Below are 7,033 nucleotides of genomic sequence, written 5' to 3' on the forward strand. Positions count from 1 at the left end.
TTGTTGCTTCACCTAATTACTACTCGTTAATTGATCTCTAAACTAATCTGAGGCCAAGGCACTAGTAGTCTTGATCTACATTTAGTAAAGTTGGGATCATAAGTTCAGTTATGTGGAGGGCAAGGTGGTAGCACCTCCTACACAGTCGTTTTATGAATGATACCTAATTAACTAGGAATTATCTCTTAACTAAATCAAATGGTTTTTAATTAACTCATTAATAAATCAAAAAAAATTAAAATTTTTAAAAGAAACTATTAAATAAGGTGTGATTTAGGAATATCTAATAAAACCTCCAAAATAGGGGATCTTATTAGATAACCCCCCCCCCCCCTCCCCAAGAACTATTATAGGTGAGGTCTGAAATACCTTTTTATCATTTGTTTAATCATTGGGATGCACACACACCAAAATAGAATATAAAAAAAATAATTAAACAAATTTATTAAATTTGAATTCAAAAAAAAAGTCTTTAAAATATTCCCAAGTTTTCCAAAACAAATTAAGAATTTTCTGCAAATTTTCCAATATCTTTTTTACAATTGTCTAGGATTTTTAAAGACTTTTTCTCCATTTTATCTATGTTTGAAATTTTTATTTTTCTATTTTATTTCATCTAAACCACAATAACTCAAATAATTTTTGTTTATTTTTCCTAATTTTTTTTTATATTTTTTTCATATTTTTTATGATTTTTAAAAATTAAAAATTAATTTTTAAATTAAAGAAATGAATCGGCAACTCAAGAAGAACTGGTCTGAACCAGGTCAACTCAATTGACCCAGGTCAAATTGGATTGACCCAATTAGGAATGGGATGCCATGTGTCAGCCAAAGGTGGCGACATGTGGCACTAGTATTTTACTTTTTTTCATTTTTGTATTGCAGTAAGGTGACTTCAACATGATGATGGTAGGACACAAAAGGCCCAGAGCTTTTGACGCAAATCGCTAACATGGCCGTGATCCGGTTGTCTAGAGAAAACACACATTGGATCTTGGGCGCGCCACGCGTCACCGTCCATACAGTGACACATATCCCACTTAGTTTTTTATTTATTTTTTTCCAAAAAATTAATATAAAAGCTTTTTTGTTCTTTTTCTTTCCTTTTCGTTTCTTTTCTCCCTGTTTTCTCGTTCTCTTTTTCTCTTCTCTCTTCGTTCTTCGTATCTCTCTTAATTCTCTTCTCTCTACACTCTCTCATCTCAGCTCTCTCTATCTTCGATCTCTTTTTCTATCTTCGAGCTCTCTATCTTAGATCTCTCTTTCTCTCTCTTTTTGCTCCCTCATCTCAATTTTCTCTCATCTTACCTCTCTTCTTTCTACACTTTGTGCTCTCTTAACTTTCTCTTTTCTACACTTTCTACTTTCTATCTTCAATCTCTATCTCTTTCTTCTGATTTCCTTTTTTTTATATTTTGATTTCTACTCTTTATAATCCTTTTCTCACTCCTTTTTTGTAGGTTTTGATCAACTATCCCAACTGGCAAAGAACCTCAATCTCTCTATTTTTTTTTTTAAGATCAAGTTCCTAGATCTTAGAGGTAAACACCCTTCCCTTCTTTTCTATTTTATGTATATCTTTTCTTTTAAAAAAAAAAAATGAGCTCTTTTAGGTTTTCTTGTAGTTTCTCGTAATCCAAACAAGGTGCTCAGGGTTTGACTAGGGTTAAAGGTTAGGTGAACTTGGGTCAAATTTTGGGTTGAGTTAAAATTGGTTTGGGTTGGCCTAAAATGGGTCATGGGATTGGTTTGGGCTTAGTGGGTTCTAGATTATGGTGCATTGGGTTAAGACAAACCCAAGGGGCTATGGGTATGAGTTAGTGTTTGAGGGCAAAATAGCGGGCTTGGACCAGTTATGGGTTTAATTTGGTTTTGGACTATGTTAGGGGAGGTTTGGTTAATACAGTACGTTGGGTTGGAGTTAAGTAGATGAGTTTGACCAGTTAAAGGGTCAATGGACCCAGGTCAAAGTTGGACCTGAGTCTTGGGTCCTCGAGTCAGTTGACTCAGATCCCCAAGTTGGATCTAGGAGTATTCGGGTGTGAGCTTTTGGATCCAAATTTGGATCTGAGCTCTTGGATCTAGAAAATTGACTTCTATTCGAGGATTTGTTCAAATATAATATCAAATTACACAATTCAATTTTCAAACAAGCCTAAAATTTAAACATAATCAAACTGACTAACATAAAATTTAAAGAACCAACCTCTGTCTTCTATCTCCTCCAATCTTCAAGCCTGCTACTTTGAATCTCCAGTACCAATGCCTTTACTGCTTCTGCCCTCTAGCCTTTTGCTTCTCTATCTTTCTTCACCTTCACAATTTCAAACTTTCAAACTTCTCCTCCTGATCCTCTCTCAACATTTTTTGTGATCAATTCCTTTTTTCCTTCTTTGTTTCTATGTCTATCTACTACCCTCAAAAGCTCACTATTTATAGACTTGGGGGATCACTCAATTATCACTGGTTAGATCAATCAGCACCTAATTGATTAATCAAATTTAATTCGAATTTACTCACATATTTAATTTACAATTTCACATGTGTAATTGAATATCTTCCTTTTGTGCTTACAGGTTTGAAGCTAAAAAAGTTGGCCCACTATTTTTATTTCATTGTTTTCTTTTCTATTTTTTTTATTTTCAATGTAAAAATTTCATTTTCTATTTTCATTTTTCCTTTATTTAATTTTTTTCTAAATTACCTCATTTTATTAAATTAATGAATATTTACACAATTTTGTTATATAAGCTCTGGACAAAATGGGTTGTCTACAGTTATCATTAGTTTGTATTAGTTCATCATATGACATACGTTTGTGGTTTTAAATCATGTGTGGTACAGACATACTAGCATCAGTATTATCATTGTAGGTCCATGCATATCACTTTTTATCTTAGTGTAGACTCATACATTTAACTACTACTGAACTCCATACATATCATTATTAACGTTGAATATGTATAGGATTTCCATGCAGCAGCAGCAACAAAAAATTCCCATGCAACAAAAACAACAACAACAAAAAATTTCCATGCAATGACAACAACAACAACAAATTTCTATGCAACAACAACAAAAACCTTTAGTCCCATGAGATGGGGTCAATTACATGAACCCTTTTCAACCAATTCACATGATTAAGAGCATTTTCCTCCTGTAAACTTAAGAGTTATTAAATCATTCCTTACTATCTCATTTTAGGTTATTCTAAGTCTAATCATGTCCCTTTTTATACCCGAAACAGTAACTAACTCACTCCTCCTCACAAGTGTGCTACTAGGCTAGCATTTTAAATGTCTAACCCATCTAAGCCACCCCTTCCCTTATCTTGTCTTCAACCAGTTTTGTGCCTAGTTTATTGCATTAATGTTCAGTCCTTAATTTATCTTTTAATGTTATACCACTCATTCACCTTAACATTCGCATTATGGTAACTTTTACTTTTTGTACATGTTTCTTAGTTTTCCAACATTTTGATTGATAAAGCATGGCTAGCCTTATAACCGTCTTCTAAAACTTCCGTTTAATTTTTATGGTTTTCTACAATCACACAACATGCCTAATACAATCCTCCATTTTACCCAATCTGCTTTAAGTCTATGCATTACATCTTTTTCAATTTCACCTTCTGCTTGCAAAATAGATCCAAGATATCAAATTCTACTAATGCTATTAATTTTTTTATTATCAAGTCTAATCTTCTCTCTGTACTTCCCCCCTATATTACTGAAATTACATTTCATATATCCTGTCTTATTCCTACTTGTTGTAAAACTTTTAGACCCTAAAATGATTCTCCAAAATTCTTACTTAGATTCCACACCACTTATACTTCATCAATCAAGACAATATCATCTGCATAAAACTTAAACCAAGGAATCTCGTTTTGGATATTCTTAGTGACTTCATCAATCACTAGAGCAAAAAGATAAGAACTCAAAGTAAAACCTTGATGTACACCTATTGTGATTGGAAATTCTCTAGATTCCCCTTCCACACTCCTAACACTAATCATTAGTTTATCATACATATCCTTAATGACTTCAGTATATCTACTATAAGTTCTCTTATTTTCTAAAACCCACCAAAAAACTCCCTAGGTATATTGTCATAAGCTTTCTCTAGGCTAATAAAAATCACATGCAAGTCTCTCTTCTTTTTCCTAAATATTTCCATTAATTTTTTTAAAAGATAAATAGATTCTATTATTAATCTCCCAAGCACAAAACAAAATTGATTCTCTGAAACTTTCATTTCTAGTCTTGTTTAGTTGCCAACAAGTTTGGTGACCCTTTATAAAACAAATAAGTGTAGATATTCAAACCATTGATTGTCTAACTCGCCCTTTCTATTTTAGAAAACTAATTCATCACTTTATTTTAGTTTTGAAAATGTAAAGGATAACATTTTGAAAAAAAAAAAGATGTAAATAGGAAAGGCTTTTTTATGGAATTTAGAGGACTAACGCCCTACACCACCCATTTCATGAATGGCTACCAAACTTAAAATTTTTTGTGTGTGTGTGTGTATCTCAAGGTAATTTTTTTGTGAAAAAAGAACATCATGAAGAATGAAATGCAACAGGGGTCGGCCAACCATACCTGTAAAGGCCAGTCGACCACCTACGGCAAACTTCTCTTCTTTTTCTTCTTCTTTTCTTCTTTTGGAATTTTTACAAAGCAATTTTCATACCCAATCTCCCTTTTAAAAAGATTTTCATAAGATCCATGCAAAGATTAAACCTCATGGACTCTACTACTTCATGTCTTTCCGAAACAAACAACTATTCACACAAAACTTAAAAAGAAATAGAGAAGAAGAAAGAAAAACTTTTTTGGTTTTGATTGTTATGACTAAACTTCTTGGTTTTTGGTGCCGCACCGGGGGGGTCCAAAGGGCTCGTAGGTGGCTAGAGTTCGCACGTTATAAAAAAAATGAAAAATGTCATTGATAAGTTTATTTTTGTTGTGGGAGAACAACAAACCTGTCTTGAAAACTCATTGAAAAGAAACTTAAAACCTCTAAAAAAATTGACCAAAAGCCACATCATAAGCATTCATTCTAGAACTTTATTTTAAGAACTTGAAAACTTTTTTAAAAGTGGATTTTTTATTTTTTTATTTTTATAAACAAACTCGACTACACACTTCGGTGAGTTTCAACCCATCTGTATCATTAAAAAAAAATATGTCCAGAAAAAATGGTCAAAAACTCAATCTCATCTACGCAGCCAACCATGCTTGCAAGTCGATCAATCATTTACAAAAGTCAAAATGACAATTTTTTTTTTAAATGAAAGGTGGGCAATCGTGTTTGCAAGTTAGTCGACCATCTGAATGCTTTGTTCAAAAAAAATGTAAATTTTTGTGTAAATTTCGTGCAACTTTTTATAAATTCAAAACATGATCTCATCTTAAATGAATCCTAAATGACATCTTCAAAACAACACACATGATTTCATTCAAAAACAATGACAAGAACACATTTTATAACAACATATATGATTCCATACAAACAAAACTTGAAAATGACTAAAGTAGAATGATAGGACTAATTTAAAACAATGCAATAAATGTATTTCAAGTGGAGATTCATTCCTTAGAATGGACACACCCCCATAGAACCCAATGATAAGAAAAGAAAATGAAATGATCGCTTCCATGTTTCCCCAAAATACAACTCTCTTTAGCACCCAAGAACACTTGAACTCTCCCTGTATTCCTGCTCCTTACCCAAGTTGGTCATACAAAAAAGTACCCCCTGCATAGTCTAATTATAAACCATACAAAAATAGAGGGAAATGATTTTGAAATTTGAATTCAAAAATTCAAAATTCAAAATTCAAACAAAATTAACCACCAACCAACCAACTAGTAACGGCTTTGGTCATTGTCCAACACGTGGCAATTGTCAGGACACTTGACACACTCAGATCCACTAATCAGCTAAATTGAAAAAACTCAAAAATTCAAAATTTATTGAGACCGATCCAAGAGGGCTAATCAATCGCCCTATGTAGCATTCCTCTACTCATTAATTTTAAATTAATTTTTCCATATATTCAGCTGGATTGTAAAATTGTGTAGATAAAAAATGACTTTCGACAATTTATATTATTTCTATTTCTACCTTTTCAAAGCCAATAACTTTGAATCATTTTCTGAAAACAAAACTACTCAGCAACAGCCGGACAGGTGGGAAATGTTAGGGTGATCCCCGAAAAGTTTGGGTAGAACACATTTGTTGATACCCACAACATTATACTTCCACCCAAAAATAATACTCTCACCTTTTCAAAGCCTATAACTTTGAATCATTTTCTGAAAACAAAACTACTCAGCAACAGCGGAGCAAGTGGGAAATGCTAGGATGATCCCCAAAAGTTTGGATAGAACACATTTGTTGATACCCACAACATCATACTTCCACCCAAAAATAATACTCCTACCTTTTCAAAGCCTATAACTTTGAATCATTTTCTGAAAACAAAACTACTCAGCAACAGCCAGACAAGTGGGAAATGTTAGGGTGATCCCGAAAAGTTTGGGTAGAACACATTTGTTGATACCCACAACATTATGCTTGCACCCAAAAATAATACTCTACATTTACAGAATGCTTAAACAAAATATCAAGTCCCACCCATTGCATTTTATTTTGCACAATGAAATGAAAATTGGAGTAAAAACAAGGGTCCGTCTATGATTAAACACCTCAAGGGCATGTGTACCTTGTGATGTATACCCCACTAGTAAATACTACCCATCAGATTAAAAATCCATTGCAATAAATGATCCCAGGAATTTAGAGTAGGTGCAACTTCTCCCGAGCCTACCGTGTATAATCTGTTATATAAGTAGGCAAATGCTGCTTTCCACCATGGATAGCACGCTACATGGTCCACACTCCCACCCCCCTTGGGGTGTGTGAACCATAAAAGTTTTGCAACACGTACGAAAATGCGAAATGGAAGAAGATACACAAGCCCCGCGACCAGCGTCGCATTTTGCCCTCAGTGCCATTTCTAT

The sequence above is a fragment of the Malania oleifera genome, chromosome 10 (assembly GCF_029873635.1).
Source record: "Malania oleifera isolate guangnan ecotype guangnan chromosome 10, ASM2987363v1, whole genome shotgun sequence".
NCBI classification, from domain to species: domain Eukaryota; kingdom Viridiplantae; phylum Streptophyta; class Magnoliopsida; order Santalales; family Ximeniaceae; genus Malania; species Malania oleifera.